The 18,124-nt window shown below is 36.6% G+C and overlaps 1 protein-coding gene and 1 non-coding gene across 2 annotated transcripts in view; both read left to right on the forward strand.

Moving 5' to 3' along the window:
- NPFFR2 (neuropeptide FF receptor 2) overlaps positions 1-18,124 on the forward strand; it is a 183,772-nt gene that overhangs the window by 106,997 nt on the left and 58,651 nt on the right. The window lies entirely within an intron of this gene.
- Positions 11,594-11,666, forward strand: TRNAK-UUU (transfer RNA lysine (anticodon UUU)). Its single transcript has one exon. It is a non-coding gene; the product is annotated as a tRNA-Lys (tRNA).

Raw genomic sequence — 18,124 nt, forward strand, 5'->3', positions numbered from 1 at the left:
AAAATACCTCTACTATGAGTAGGTTTTACTATAGGAATTGTGTTTTTCTTCTTGTTCCTCCTACTGCCTCCTCTCTTTCCTCTGAATAATCTATTCTTCCTATTTTTGGTGATTCTAATGATAGAATTTGAAACCTGTTTTGTTGTTGCAAGTTGGGAGGACATATGGTCCTCGACTCTTCCCCTAAAAAAGACTGAGAGCTATCTTTACTCTTGAGTGGAATAGTTTTGGGGTGATTTGGCTCTCCCTGAGTGTGATGTATTCTAGAGCTAGCATCTCTGGATTTTAGTGAGATGTCATCCTGAGATACATGAGAGATATTTTGATTTCCCCTGGAGATGTAAGATGGACTATTAGAGATTCTCCGACGTGTAAAAGATGGATGCCTATCACAGTCATCATATTCTCGTGGTCGCCTATTAAATTTAGTCCTGTCCTGAGAGAAGCCGGGGCCATATTGCTGATGATCATTTTTCCATTTGAGCGTTTCAGATATGTGATAGTCCTCCTTAGGTGTATAAATGCGTTTGTTGGATATAAAGTTGCCTTTATGTCCACCCCTTCGCCCTGACAAATTCCTGTTTCTTCTATCATGTGTATGAGTATGAAAGTGGGATTCCCCTTGATAGTTGTTCTTAAGTGGATATCGACCCCTTTGATGACTTTGCTTGTTATAGGTTCTTTCTTCCCCTCTCTCATAATCACTTTTATCCCTTTGGTATTTCTTGTTTTTATTTTCAATGATTTCTCTTTCATATCTCTCTATTTTGGAGTTGAGGTGGCAATCTTTTTCTTTATATTCTGCATAGTCTATATAAGGTAATAGTGTATTACTTATATCCTCAATCTCTTTAATAATATTGTCAATCTTATTTTTCCTATATCCCACTAGTAGCTCCATCAATGAGTAAGAGCAGTTATCCAAAAGTTGAATCCACTTATCTTTTAATTCTATATCATCTATAATTGAAAGGGCTTTAAAGATTCTAAGTCCTCTTGGTATCTTTTTTGATGCAATATATTTTTTTAAAAGTACCATGTCCCACCAATGTCGGGTTTCTGCCTTCATTAAGGCTTCTAGTCTAAAGAATAAACGATTGAGTTCATCATCTTTATTTGTTTTGTCATGGGTGCCCATGTGTAAATCATCATAATTTCTCAATTCTTCTACATATTTTTATCTTTTACTGGTACGCTCATTATAACAAGATAAATGAGCCATATCTTAGCAATAAATGTTATTATAAATAATATTGGGTCTCAAATGGACCTAAAACCGGCAAGCAGATATTATCAGTGAAAAAATGAGCGAGCGAGCCCCCAACTCACCCTGTCCCTCACAAGCTTTCCAGTGGACAGTGGGAGGTGAGTGGGCAGTACTAGGAGTGGGAAGGTCCCCCCGAGTGTGCAGCCGCGGTGTTTGGTCACTGCATAGGTAGGCAGAGCGGGAGGGCAGACCTGGGATGGACCCATCACTGTCAGCCACTTTTATTGAAACAAGAAAAAAGAAACAATTCTGGTGCTGAAACAATGATCAATATAATAAAGACTGCTGCAGATATCAAACTCCGTGTGGGTTTGAAGAAAAGATCAAAGAGAACAAAAAAGGGAAAAATCTGCGCTGTCTGTAATTTGTACTGGTGTTAATATTGTATGTAAACTAAAACACAGATGGTGACTAAAAGCATAAAATACCATATATTTAATACATATTAAGAAAAAACACACAACAATGACAATAATTTCATAAATCAAGAAGCCATTAGTAGGGAAATAATTGCCAGTGACCAAGATGAAGCATCTTTGCAATCTATCCCAGTTAAATTGAGGTAATAGCTGCTGGCATCCATATAAAAGTCTCTATTTGTGTCTAGTGTCAATGTTTCCACTTGGAAACTATCAGTTCACTTGTAACATATAGGAGATCACCGTTGTAATTGTCTCCAGCGGTCACAGCTGATATAAATCAGTATATGAATTCCTGTAGCAATTGGGGTAAATCACATTTGCATTGTGAAACATATATAGTATTCCAACTTTTGTAGTGGCTCTGCTGGGCTATTAATATTGAATAAAAATCATACAAGTCCAAGATAACCCCAACGTTTTTTTAGGGGAATTTTCTTAATGTATTAGAGGCACATGTATAACCGCTTGACTGTTATTATATTGAGAGATATTCATCCCAAGCATTCAGTACTGCATAATTAGAGCGCTGCTCTGAGTACTCACGGACCAGTAGATCAAGCGGTATGGGGGCCCCCTATTTACAATGCCGTCCTCAGTGCCCAGTGGCCAGGGTATCCAATGTGAAAACTGCTGGTGCTGTAGATTCCAATGCTGCGGCGTATCTCCGTATGCTAATCCCGCAATATGTTCAAACCAGCTGAGTCCTGCTGGTACACTGTCCGGCTCCCAGACAGAGATTCACAGGTGTCGGAGTGATGTCAGCTGGCAATGGTATGTTGGATCGTGAGTAGGTCCCGCCTAACGCGTTTCGTCACAGATCATGTGACTTTTTCAAAGGTAATGGTGTGGAACACTCCAGATCTAGATATACCTGATGCCAGAGGTGTTCTTTATGTAAGGTAGATCAAGATGTTTCAGTATTTAATTAAGTATTCACTTTATGCATTTACGTGCCATCTGATTAACACATTTCCTTTCTATAATAGTTGTTCATAAATTACCTCAAATAATATAACAAAAAATGTATAAAAAATATGAATACTATATATAAATATATATAACAAATAGTTCCAGTACAAAAAATGTATATATATATAAAAGAGTTAAAGATAAAATAATAATGCATATATTAATGATCATAGAAGATCATAAAAATTAACAGATCTGCTCGCCAGTTGTAGTACCAAGATAAGAGAATGATATATATAAAATTACACAATCTTAACCTTATTTAACCCTTTCACCATAAAAAAATGATAACCACTGGGAACACAGTCAGATCATTAATTAATCACCATAGCCACCATAAACAAATCCAAGATCTGTCCATGTTAGGGCTATATTGAATATACAGTGTCGTGCAGTAAAGGAAAGAGGAACCAGATTAAACAAAAGAGGATACTAAGCGAAGGACATGTACATATCTATGCACATATACATATATGTACACACGCGTGTATGCAATCAATACAAATGCACAGAAGCTAAAAACCTATATCAGACTGATAAATATGTATACAAATTTATCGAATGTATTACAATGCATTGAAGTGGAAGTAGACCTCAGATCCCTCTGGACCGGGGGTCCCCGATGTCGAATCCCACCCCTACCCATATATAATCAAACCTGATGAGCAATAATGTACAATTTTACAAGTCAATTTCAATCTTCTCATTGAGGCCATCAGGGATAATGTACCCATTTTATGTATCCACAAGTTCTCACGTAGGCATAATTTAGAATACCTATCCCCTCCCCTAGCTGTCTGTGGGATATGTTCAATGCCTTCAATCTTGATGTCCTTGGGGTTAGACCGATGAATGCATGTAAAATGTCTTGGGACACTATGTGAGGTATTACTTTTCATGATTAGTCTCCTGTGCTCAAGAAATCTACACCTAAGGGGTCTAATAGTTCTCCCAATGTACTGGGTCCCACAAGTGCATTCCAACATATATACCACGTATGCTGTATAACAATTTATAAAACTATTTATAGTACATTTTTCATTTGAATAGTTAGAAGTTATCTCCTTACACCTATTGACCATATATTCTCAAGTAATACATGTAGGGCATCCACATTTAAAGCTACCCTTAGGTTTATTTGTTAGCCAACTGCTCTTCCTATTGGTTATGTCAGTCATATGATTCTGTTGTTTAAAAAAACTGGGTGCCAATATATCTCTCAGGTTGTCAGCTTTTTTGAAAACGACCGATGTATCTACTGGAATATTGTCTTTTAATACATTATCAGATAATAAAATCTGAAAATTAGACTTTACAATCCCTTTAATTTTATGTCAACAGTTGTTATATCTTGAAATGAATTTTGGGTGATCTAGACTCTCTATATTTCTTGGTTTAATTTCCATAATATCCTGTTTATTAAGTAACCTAGTTTTTTCAAGAGCATTATTAAGCAAGGTATCCGGATAATCCCTTTCTTTAAATGCTTCAATGATCTCTTTGGCTTGACTCTCGAAAATTGCATCATTAGAGCAATTTCGACGAATCCTCCTAAGTTGGCCAAAGGGGATATTATATATCCAGGATTTATGATGTAAACTATTGAAATGTAGATAGTTATACGTGTCCACTTCTTTTCTAAAGGTCTTAGTAAGGACCATATCATTTTCTACATAGAGAGAGATATCCAGGAATGAAATACAGGAAGAGTGATAAGTGCTAGTGAATTTCAAATTAAAATCATTAGTGTTTAACTGTGTTATAAACCGTGACAGTGAATGTGAATCTCCATCCCAAATAATAAATAAATCATCTATAAATTGTCCGTAGAGCACGAGGTTCGCGCCAAGCTCACCACCCGAAACATGCACCTCCTCAAATGCCCCCTTGTATAGGTTGGCGAAGCTCGGCGTGAACCTCGTGCCCATCACCGTCCCGACTACCTGCAAATAAAATATTTGATCAAAAGTAAAATAATTATGTGTAAGGATAAATCTAATTGAGTCCAAGATGAACTTTCTCTGACATTCAGTGACTCCAACATCCCCTTTTAATATATTTTCCACCACTCTAATCCCCTGATCATGGGGAATACTTGAGTAAAGAGTTTGTGCATCACACGTGACAAATAAATAAGTGTCCTACCAACCAATATATTTAATTAAGTGCAAAAAGTGATTTGTATCTTTAATGTGTGACTTAAGTGCTGTTGCATAAGGTTGAAGAAAAAAATCAATAAAGTGTGAAAGATGTGAAGTGAGGGACCCAATACCAGCTATAATTGGACGCCCAGGTGGTGCATTAAGTATCTTGTGGATCTTAGGGAGGTGGTAGTAGGTGGGTATCACAGAATGACTCAATATCAGATAACTCCTCTCTTCCCTCATTATTACTCCCTCTTCAAGGGCTCTATCCAATAAATAAATAAGTTGTTTTTGAAAAACGCCAGTGGGATCCACCTGTAATATCGAATATTGATATCTATCATCCAACTGCCGCATGGCTTCAGATATGTAATCCCCAACATCTTGAATGACGATCCCTCCACCCTTATCAGCCGGTTTGATAATGATGGAGGGATCGCCAGACAGACTCTTCAAGGCCCTTCTCTCTCTCACCCTCAGATTATCTCTATATTTAGATTTCTTTTTTTGTTTATTACACATATTCTTGAAATCATTTAATGTTTTTTTATAGAAAATGTCAATAGGTGCACTCCTGACATGTGTAGGAAAGAATTGTGATTTGTTCTTAAACAATATTTTTCTATGCACATTATTGATGTCGTAGATTCTTTCATATTGAATATCGCTCGTTCTCAATCCTTCTCTATCTATCGTGTCATTCATGTTCTCATTCAACAATTGATTAAGGGCCTCTAGAGCCTCCCCATCACCGTCATCCAAAATGATATTCCCGCTATCCTCTAATATACCCCTGGATCGCAATTGCTTCGTGGCAAAATATTTTTTTCTACAGAGTGTTCTAATGTATCTGTTTAAATCCACGAATAGTTCAAAGAAATTTGGATCCTGTGATGGTGCAAATTTGAGGCCCCTATTCAATAAACTGATCTCATCATTTGACAATTTTTTGGATGACAGATTAAAAATACCTCTACTATGAGTAGGTTTTACTATAGGAATTGTGTTTTTCTTCTTGTTCCTCCTACTGCCTCCTCTCTTTCCTCTGAATAATCTATTCTTCCTCTTTTTGGTGATTCTAACGATAGAATTTGAGACCTGTTTTGTTGTTGCAAGTTGGGAGGACATATGGTCCTCGACTCTTCCCCTAAAAAAGACTGAGAGCTATCTTTACTCTTGAGTGGAATAGTTTTGGGGTGATTCGGCTCTCCCTGAGTGTGATGTATTCTAGAGCTAGCATCTCTGGATTTTAGTGAGATGTCATCCTGAGATACATGAGAGATATTTTGATTTCCCCTGGAGATGTAAGATGGACTAATAGAGATTCTCCTACGTGTAAGAGATGGATGCCTATCACAGTCATCATATTCTCGTGGTCGCCTATTAAATTTAGTCCTGCCCTGAGAGAAGCCGGGGCCATATTGCTGATGATCATTTTTCCATTTGAGCCTTTCAGATATGTGATAGTCCTCCTTAGGTGTATAAATGCGTTTGTTGGATATAAAGTTGCCTTTATGTCCACCCCTTCGCCCTGACAAACTCCTGTTTCTTCTATCATGTGTATGAGTATGAAAGTGGGATTCCCCTTGATAGTTGTTCTTACGTGGATATCGACCCCTTTGATGACTTTGCTTGTTATATGTTCTTTCTTCCCCTCTCTCATAATCACTTTTATCCCTTTGGTATTTCTTGTTTTTATTTTCAATGATTTCTCTTTCATATCTCTCTATTTTGGAGTTGAGGTGGCAATCTTTTTCTTTATATTCTGGATAGTCTATATAAGGTAATAGTGTATTACTTATATCCTCAATCTCTATAATAATATTGTCAATCTTATTTTTCCTATATCCCACTAGTAGCTCCATCAATGAGTAAGAGCAGTTATCCAAAAGTTGAATCCACTTATCTTTTATTTCTATATCATCTATAATTGAAAGGGCTTTAAAGATTCTAAGTCCTCTTGGTTATCTTTTTTGATGCAATATATTTTTTTAAAAGTACCATGTCCCACCAATGTCGGGTTTCTGCCTTCAATAAGGCCTCTAGTCTAAAGAATAAACGATTGAGTTCATCATCTTTATTTGTTTTGTCATGGGTGCCCATGTGTAAATCATCATAATTTCTCAATTTTTCTTCATATTTTTATCTTTTACTGGTACGCTCATTATAACAAGATAAATGAGCCATATCTTAGCAATAAATGTTATTATAAATAATATTGGGTCTCAAATGGACCTAAAACCGGCAAGCAGATATTATCAGTGAAAAAATGAGCGAGCGAGCCCCCAACTCACCCTGTCCCTCACAAGCTTTCCAGTGGACAGTGGGAGGTGAGTGGGCAGTACTAGGAGCGGGAAGGTCCCCCCGAGTGTGCAGCCACGGTGTTTGGCCACTGCATAGGTAGGCAGAGCGGGAGGGCAGACCTGGGATGGACCTGTCACTGTCAGCCACTTTTATTGTGTGGTGACAGGTGATTAGGAGTGGCTGGGCAGCGAGCCCCCCAAGTGCAGTCCCCCTCTAATGGCGGCCCTGGATGTTACCTATGGTATCGCAGTCTTGCTAAGTATTACGAATGTGTGTAAGGTAAAGTGCGCGTCCTAATGTAAACCTGCATATGGCATTGCAATTCCAATCATTATATATATAATATCTTTGCAGTGAGACTGCATGCATAATTGCTATTGTGATAGCATAAGCGACGCTTACTGAATCATGCCCTATGTCTATAATCTATCATGTGGAGGAGAATAGAACACAATATTTGAAATATGCAAATTTCTTCTGAAATCCAGTAAAGGTCTTTGTGACTCCCCTCTGTATGAGCAGGACAGTGTGGTGTAAGTGGAGCATTTACTTAAAATTAGAGATGTGTGGGTTCAGTTTTACTCAGATCTTTTCGCCACATTAGCGCAAGATCGGATTACTTTGGATTTATTTTATTGGCTATCCAAAACACGTCAGAGCTGATAGCCAATAAGATAAATCCAAACTAATCCGAACTTGCTCTAATGTGTCGAAAAGATCCAAGTAAAACCGAACCTGCACATCTCTATCACAGACATGTATGACTGTCTCTTTCAGTAAGTGCAATTTATTTTACATTCTTATTGCCCTAGGAACTTTAAGTATACACTTGCACCAATAAACTGACTAAATGTCATAATCACCAAGAAAATAATGAACCTTCAACAGATATCTTGTATGTTGGAAACCTGGGTCTATTATTTTGGGGGTATTTGTGTGCATGCTGGATCCAAAAGTGTGTTGCAGTACTGTTGGTTAATACTTTAAATGGGATGTAGGTTAGGTTTAGGGAGGGTTAGGGTTAGGCACCCCCGGAGGTAGGTTAGGGATAGGCAGTAAAGCAGGAGCTTAGGGTTAGGCACCACTAAAAGAGGGTTAGGGTTAGTGGGGGGACAGAGGAGGTTAGGGTACTTTCCTGCCCCTGTTGGAATCTTGATTCTGTCGATCATTCACTGTTGGCATTTGAAACGGCGGCTAAACAGCCACCGGCATTTCAATCCCATTCCCTTTTAAATAGCAGTAATGTCTAACTAAGAGAAAGTGCTGATAGAGATGATGAAGCCAAGTGATTCTCTCTTACCAATTCCCGGTAATGCAGGACTGAATATGGCTCCCCTGTAGCAACATGGCTCTACAGGCACAGTTATATATGGAACACTGTAGCTTGGTGGCACAACAAGTCCCGGACAGTATGGTGTTTTTGTGCAATTTGTCTTTAGTAGCTAAAGATTTTTATACATTCTAAGCAATTCTCCTGTTGACTCTGTCTTGGTTTCTTGCTGGCTTGTGTCTCTATCCCACATACAACTGGGATCTTATTGCAGCACAGCTTCATTACTCCTCAGGCATTCATTTCCTTCCTGTGTTGTTTACTGAACAGCAAGAGTTAATAAACTATTCATTGTATGTTATCAGCTAATTGTTCTACTCTGTAAAAACAGCTTTATGTCAGGCAAAAATGTCTGGTTCCACTCCTCACTGAATGACCCTCAGCAGCCTCTCTACAGACCCTTCCTCCAGGTCATCTCATAACTCTAACTATTTAATGATAATTTTATTTCAAACAGCTGGCTCAAGCAATACTGCATTCCCACCTGTAGCACAGGTCTGCTCCCTGTCACTACTGTCTACCCTGAGATGGCTGAGTCCTGGTTGCTAGGCAACCACAGCCTTTGCTCTAGCTCCTCTCTGGCTGTATCCATGTGTCTAATGGGCACAACAGAGTAGCACTCTCTTTCACTTCTGTCTCTAGGTCCATTTCCAGTGCTAAGGCTGCTGGTCACTATGGCCCCAGGAGATGAAGTGTTTTCTGCAACTGTGGCTTCTCTGCAGCTGTAGTCCTGTATCTATGAAGAACTTATTAAGTGGTACCCTGCTGTGACAAGATGCCACATTTATTTACAAAAAGGTCAATCTTTGTGTGGTGTGATCTCTGGAATCTTGGGATTTAATAGCAACATGTTCCCTATATAGGGAAAATATATATAAACACTTGGGTGTTACTTTTCACCAAAATTGATTTCACTATTGTTGTTTTTGTAAGTTTTTTTTCTATATTTTTATATACTGATTGTCCAAAAGAAGATGACACACAGCGCTTAATGTATGTTTATATTTTTATTCATATCTGTACTACTGCATAAGTGTGGCAGATGTCCGCAGCATTGCCAGATGTGCTGTTTTGCATTTTACTTTATTCATTGAATCACAGGCTATACAGAACTGCTCAGAAACACAAATATGCCTGTTTTTACATGTATTTTCACCTACAAATGAGCCCTTATTCGGACATTTGCGTGGCTTTGCATGATACATAAACATCTTATAATAAGGTATCATAACTAATGATAAATTGTTTTCATTAGGATATTACTCCAAGTTGCTTTACAGTATCTAAGTTTTGTCTGGCCAGAAGGATAGTTAAATTATGACACATCTCTAGTAGATAGTTGGTGAATACAATGCAGGAGTAAATATGGTTGACTTGCATTCTGCATCAGTCACATTGTTTTCTCAATCTATAGAAGTAGTGCTTACATTATATAGCTGTGGGAATAACAAGGAATTTGACTCTATATATGCCAGCAGTCTTAAAAAAAAATAATGTCTATGCATCCTTTCTATACAAATTGACATTTGAAAATAATCTAGAAATCTTTGCACAGCTTTATAAATTTGGAGCGTGGGATACGGAGCTATCAAGTTTCAGTATAAATACAATTTCCAGCTAAACACAAGCATCCTAGGAGACCTCTGTTCCAGGAGGGCATTCATATTGGACTCCAGCTTGTACTTACTTTCTACCGCACTAACATCTGAATTGCTCCATATTCTCAATTGTACATATTGCATTATCTATTATTTTTCTATATGTTCGGATTCCTGCATTTTTCTTACTTAATTGTTTTACATCATTAAAATTATTATAGATTTTCATTTCAGTCTCTATATATTTTATATCTTATAAAGCAATGTGTATTATCTTTGTGGCCGTTTATCCCTATGTGTGGAACATCTGAGGTTTGACACTCCCCAATGTAGCTGCTAATTAATCTATTTTATGATTCAATTATCCTGCACCTTCTTGGGGTTCTCCTTTTCCAGCTTTATAAGTTTGACTAAGAAATTGGCTTTTCAGTGCAACTGCAGCAAAGATGTATAAGGACACATCTGTACAAGGTTGATTCTTAGTGAATCATAGCCTTCTAATTTACCACATTATCTCATACATAATGAGGATTATGGAGACTATATATATATATATATATATATATATATATATATATATATATACACAGTGCATCCGGAAAGTATTCACTACGCTTCACTTTTTCCACATTTTGTTATGTTACATCCTTATTCCAAAATGGAATAAATTCATTTTTGTTCTAAAAATTCTACACACAATATCCCATAATGACAATGTGTAAAAAGTTTTTTGAGATTTTTGCAAATTTAATAAAAAAAGAAACAACTTGAAATGACATGTACATAAGTATTCACGGCCTTTGCCATGGAGCTCAAAATTGAGCTCAGGTGCATCCTGTTTCCACTGATCATCCTTGAGATGTTCCTACAGCTTAATTGGGGTCCACCTGTGGTAAATTCAGTTGATTGGACATGATTTTGAAAGGCATACACCTGTCTATATAAGGTCCCACACTTGACAGTGCATGTCAGAGCACAAACCAAGCATGAAGTCCAAGGAATTGTCTGTAGACCTCTGAGACAGGATTGTCTTGAGGCACAAATCTGTGGAAGGGTACAGAAAAATATCTGGTGCTTTGAAGGTACCAATGAGCACAGTGGCCTCCATCATCCATAAATGGAAGAAGTTCGGAACCACCAGGACTCTTCCTAGAGTTGGCCGGCTGTCTAATCGAGCGATCAGGGTAGAAGGACCCTAGTCAGGGAGGTGACCAAGAACCCAATAGTCACTCTGTCAGAGCTACAGCATTCCTTTGTGGAGAGAGGACAACCTTCCAGAAGGACAACCATCTCTGCAGCAATCCAACAATCAGGCCTGTATGGTAGAGTGGCCAGACGGAAGCCACTCCTTAGTAAAAAGCACATAGCAGCCCCCCTGGAGTTTGCAAATATGTACCTGAAGGATGAGTGTCTTTTAAGCAATGTGTTGTTTTTGTGAAAAGGAACATAGTGCAGAGTGGTAATTAGTAATTGCACAGTAACTAGTAGTTGTCATCATTTGAAATGACTTGTTTTTTGTATTACAAACTTTCTGCAGTTTTGCGATCAACTCCAGACGAGCCTGGATAGCTCAGTCGGTAGAGCATCAGACTTTTAATCTGTGGGTCCAGGGTTCAAGTCCCTGTTCGGGCGAGTGTCTATTAAGCAATGTGTCGTATTTGTGAAATGGAACATAGTGCAAAGTGGGAAAATCACAAACTGTTTAAGAATCTACACCTTCAACCAAGAAGCAAATTAAATGTATTTCATCAATAGACACTAAATGTCAAGCTTTTCAGATCATACTTTTAGTGATAGAGAGATTTTCCTACTTTAGTAATTGCACAGTAACTAGTAGTTATCACCATTTGAAATTACTTGTTTTTAGTATTACGAACTTTCTGCAGGTTTGCGACGGACAATGATTGAACTCTTTGGTGTGAATGCCAGGCATTATGTTTGGAGGAAACCAGGCACTGCTCATCAGTGAGGCATGGTGGTGGCAGCATCATGCTGTGGGGATGTTTTTCAGCGGCAGGAACTGGGAGACAAGTCAGAATAGAGGGAAAGATGAATGCAGCAATGTACAGAGACATCCTGGATGAAAACCTGCTCCAGAGCGATCTTGACCTCAGACTGGGGCGACGGTTCATCTTTCAGCAGGACGACGATAAGCACACAGCCAAGATATCAAAGGAGTGGCTTCAGGACAACTCTCTGAATGTCAGAGACTCTGGAGATATCTGAAAATGGCTGTGAACTGACACTTCCCATCAAACCTGATGGAATTTGAGAGGTGCTGCAAAGAGGAATGGATGAAACTGCCCAAAGATAGGTGTGCCAAGCTTGTGGCATCATATACAAAAATACTTGAGGCTGTAATTGCTGCCAAAGGCACATCAACAAAGTATTGAGCAAAGGTTGTGAATACTTATGTACATGTGGTTTGCTATTTATTTATTTTTTATAAAATTTGAAAAAATCCCCAAAAAACTTTTTACATGTTGTCATTATGGGGTATTGTGTGTAGAATTTTGAGGACAAAAATTAATTTATTCCATTTCGGAATAAGGCTGTAACATAACAAAATGTGGAAAAAGTGAAGCGTAGTGAATATTTCCTGAATGCACTGTATATATTTAAATATATTTTATTCATTTATAATACTATATGCTAATCACCATTCATTTAAACTTTGTATGTCAACTAATCTGGCAGATAATGCAAACATTAGATCGTTTACAATCATTAAGGAAAACTAACAAAATAGTTTGCAAATTACTTTGTTGCTTACCACTGTGCTAGTAAATGTTTTAATGTTTGCACTATCTGCCAGCTTAGTTGACATGAAAGGTTTAAATGAGAGATTATTAGCTTATAGTAAGTATTATAAATGAAAATATAGGTTTAAAACAAATTATGTACTCTCCCTAATCCTAATTATTGTGCCCAATTCTGCCCCTAATGTTTAACTGGTGTCTTGGCTACATCTCTGGCCAGTCTTCCTACCAATATTAGCAAGGAGAGATAGAGATGGCTGAGCCTATTTCCTGGTGAAAGATTTTGCTATGGGGCTCAAATAGGTCTTGCTATGCCCCTGTTTGACACCACCCCACTGATAATCCTTAACACAGTATATGTCAAACATTATTTTCAATGTTACTTGATCTACTGAAAACTGGTCAATGAAGCTAGATAGAGAAGGGCAGCTTCCTCTAAACTAAATCCTATGTGGATTCAGCCAAGGAAACTATTTATTGGTGCTAAAGAAGAGGGTCGAGCCAAAATGACCATTCATCTTCACAGTGGTAAAGGTTAGTAGCAGGTATAGGCCAAATGCCTCTAGTTGGCCATGGTTATTCTAGTTACTTTCTAAAAAGTGGTAAGAGTATTACATATAAACAAAAACATTTTACATTATATATGACAATTACCTTCAAAATTAAAATGACATCTAAAAACTGCAAAATAAACACTGCAATAACAGTAGCAATAGCAATATGTTATCTAGTGAACTTATTTGATGTACTTAAACATAGCTATTGCATAGTAATAATACAAAGGACCTAAAATTATATATAGATGAACATGTTTTAGATCAACATGTGATCTGCTCACCTCTAGGGCATATAAATAGAGTACAAATAGAAAAGACAACTTTCTAGTTAACTGAAAGTTGTTTATCCAGAAGTGATTAGTCTAGTGAGTATGGATAGGCAATAAATCAGAAAAATGTATTTTGTTACAATGAAAATGTTGCCTGGGCTTTAGTATCATTTGTTATATGCTGTATAAAACAGCACAATCATTGGGTGTCATTGTTGTTAACTTTGTGTATTATTTATTTGTTGTTTTCTTTTTTCAGCCATATAGAAAATATAATATTGTTAAGACAAAGCTTGTAACAAATATTACACTAAACTAATCTATATTTGTTTTAATTTCCATATAATTATATCAAATGAAAGTAAAATAATTATTCCTTAAACAAATGTGTGCTGATTATTAATGCATAATTGGACAGTTTAATATTGAGAAAAAAGTATTAACATTTATTTGTTGGAAGAAAGTGATTAATATTTATGGCTTGGCAAGCTTATTAATAGAGATTATATCTATATGTATTTGTCGTGGTATAATAAATGGCATTTAATTATTATGCTGTTTATATTCAATCACTGCTCAAATATAATATACTAATAAATAATGCACTATTTTAATGACTAAACAGTGTAGTGAGATAAGAAAACGGGAAAACCACATTAAAAGTTAGGAACTGTTGAACACTAATTGCCTTACTGTGACTCAAAGCATTTCTTTATTCCAGACTCTGGTCATTTCCTTATTCTGTGCCTTCAGATTTCTGCATGCACATGTATTGAAATATAGATTAATCATTAGTGTTTCTCTTTCCCTATGTGACATTTACAAGGTGTGCATAAACAGTAACAAATCAGCCACAATAAATAAATGTCTTCTATTCCAAACTACTTTATAATGTTATATTGTAAGGAGAAATAATACATGTTATATTGTATTGCTCTATGATGCCAATAGTTACAGTATGTGAAGCATCCAGTAATCTATACTAATATAATAAGAATGTTGTGTCTGTCAGTTTGTTCCAATTTTCATAATTTTGTAGTGGATATTTCTAGAAATAACCTGTACTTTGTTTCATCTCGATCCGTCAAGATAAAGCTGAGCAATAACAAAAACAAAATGTATTGACATCATCAATGCAAGAGATGGGGGTGGCACCATGTGCTCGGCTGGTTAGGGGTGGGGGGTGAGGTGCTTTGAGTCCGTATTCACTTGAATAAAATAGGCTACATAGCAGTATGTGCATGGGTCACACAGTGACAGTGGTGAGTGAAGGTGCTGTGGCCACCAGTCTATATAGAAATGCTGATCACGTAGGCCCCTCCGGTGACAGGGCCCCTATGCTAAGTAATACTATAACACCTCAAATAAAAATAAAAGTTGGCAGAAGCAATTTCATAATTGATCCTGTGCAAAGCCACGGGAAATAGCTAGTTTATGAATATACATTTTTCTGAAAGTATTGACATGATCCATAAGGCTAAGGTTTAAAACACTCTAAGGAGGCAATTAAATTCTCAGCACTGTGGCTGGACATCACAGCACAGCCCAGCTGCGCTCTATACCACTCATTTTCCTGCACCCCTCTATAGTGTGCTAGGAAAAATGACCAAAGATACTTTGTCACTGAGTGCTTTCATAATAGCTCTTGATTCACTTTGTGGCCAATGACAGATAATTGAATTATACACTAAATTTCATCTAACGAATTTGAAGAACCAGAAAAGTCTTTTTAGTAGACCTGCAAACTTGATAATTTCCCAAGGTTCTGGGTTACAAGTTGTCGGAGTAAGTAATGAAAGGGAAAGCCCTGCCATAATTCATGGAAATACTCTCCATGGGTTTCTAGCTCTCATCACTCAGTTTCAGGCTGTATTCATTTAAGGGTTTGATTTATGATATCACATGGTTTAAATGCTTTTGTAACAATTTTTTTACAATTAGAGAAGCATGGTGGTGCAATGGGTCTGCTCCAGTTTCCTCCCACATTCCAAAAACATACAGGTTGGGTAACTGGCTTCTGACAATAATTAACTCTAGTGTATATGTGTGTTTGTAAATCTAGTAAGGATTATAGATTTAAGCTCTACTGTGGCTGGTGACTGGTGAGAATGACTAAAATATTCTTTGCAAAGTGCTGTGGAATATATGTGCTACAGTATATAGATTAAAGATGTGCATTGACCCTCGTGTTTTGGTTTTGGTTTTGGATCTGGATTCATCTTTGTGTTTTTGTTTTGCAAAATCACCCTCAAGTGTTTTCGTTTTAGATCTGGATTTAAAAAAAAATATATAAATTGTTTTTAAAAACAGTTAAAGTCATGTAATTTTAGTAATCCAAAACCCTGAAATTTGAAAATAAAATCCAAATTCTGAACTCAGGAGATTAGACCCGTAACTCAGATCTGTTCGGTTTCATGAAATTCGGGTGAATTCATATTTCTGGAGAACAGAACTGCACATCTCTAATATAGATATCCATTAAGAAGTAATAATAAGATTAATTGACAACAGAGATACACTGATTTATAAAACATTCTGCTGCTTTAGATGACCTAACTTGAATAAACCATTCCTATTAGTTCTTAATCAATTATCATGAATAAAAATAAACACTTTTTAAAATAGATAATAAATAATTAATTTATTATTAAGCACCATCGTGCACCCCAATCCAAAAGTTCCAAAGTAATTCAGCATTGCTCTAGTCCCAGGACAAATTTTCTTAACAGCAAATGTCCTGCGATCTCTAGTGCTGTCACTTTTGCTGCTAATAAGCTGTGACTAAAGTTTACACAACATTCAGTGTAAATGCGCATGCATGAGCTGAGAGGTTCGGTTCCTGCAATCAAACTCGGAAAAATTAAAACTTGATAAATATGCAACTGCCATGTTGGCAATTTTTAATGATGAATGACCCCCTAAAAAAAGCTTACATTATATACATTTCTCTGTATAGTGATGACAAAGGAACAGAGGCTACTTAATTTCAGAAATTGCTAGTTTCTCACAAACACCCCATGAACAAATATAAACTGTACTGTATGTTCTTATTAACAATTGGCCAATAAATAATGCTGAAAAGAATTGAATGGCTCTTGTATTATATGTTTTTATTAGGCTATAGTGGAAATGTAACATTTGCTTTACTGCTACAGTATAAATGTAATAATTTCATACTGAACATTTCTAAATTATATGTCATCTGCTCAATGTAGGATTCACAGATCCAAAATATCATAAATTTTAAAGGAACCTTATGTCCCAAAAATCTTTTATGCAAAATGACCATCTATATTCGTTTGACGTATCGAGGACCAAGACAACATATGTTTTTAATAAAGTGAACTGATAAATTCTCAAAATTATACTTTTTTGTTAGAAATAAGCAGTTTGGATATGTTGAAAACCAAACATACCCAAACTTAGGGGTTCTAAGTCGAACCGAGACATGCCTCGGATCCCCCACCCACAACTAAGTCTCAAATCAATGCAAAACATTGTAATCTTGGAAATGTCAGATCAATGGGGGTTTTGGATTGCATATTTCCTATTCCTCCCTGACCTTTTTGGGCAGTTTAAAAGCACTGCACAGATCATTATGATATGTGCAAACTTAACTATGTGTAAAAAATGTTTAATAAATAGTTCACTTTTTTTAAAAATGCATGGCTACAATAATAAGCAACCCTTGACCTCTTAGCCTGATTTAATATTGGAATAACCAGCACCAGGCTAAACCATCCAGTGGGGCTAATGCTATAGCATGTCGACACACAGCTTGGGGTCCCCCTGCCATACCATCAACCAGCCTCAAACTGGTCAGCCCAGTTCTGGAATTACATGGAAGGTGGGGACCCCAACATAAAATTGTGTCCCCCCTCTCAAGGAACTACCTCTTCCATGCATACCCTGGGCTTTAGGTACATGGATAATAGTAAAACATATGCACAGACTGCACTCAGTGGAATTCTGTGTTGATAATTATATCGATATACCTGTGTTCAGAAATAATAGTATATATACTCTTGGCTTTTATATAAAAAGTATATTCCATAAAAATAAATGGTATACATGAACAGAAAAACAGAAAACAATGATAAATGAATAAACAGATAAGTACATCTCATATATGGAGATGCTGCTCTCACTTCGTTCATTAAGCACAAATGCAGGCACTGTAGATAATCATGCCCAGTCCATCCATTAGTAAATACCCTGTGTATAATAAGATACAAATCCTTCACTAAGTACAAAAATCTCTTGTCTGCCTACTGCAAGACTTCTCTTTCTTTTTTATTTCTCTCCTTTCCTTCTCTTTCCATCTTTTGATTTGTATAATGTTATTAACATCATTATACTAATAATGTTATTATTAATATTATTATTATTATTATTACCATTATTATATATATTTTTAGATTTTTTATACTTTCTTTTGTTTTGATAGGTATTATATACAAATAATTTTATACAGGTAAAACTATTATAATGACAATATTTTTACA

The sequence above is a fragment of the Taudactylus pleione genome, unplaced genomic scaffold (genome assembly GCF_031769625.1).
Source record: "Taudactylus pleione unplaced genomic scaffold, aTauple2 ptg000454l, whole genome shotgun sequence".
Lineage (NCBI taxonomy): Eukaryota > Metazoa > Chordata > Amphibia > Anura > Myobatrachidae > Taudactylus > Taudactylus pleione.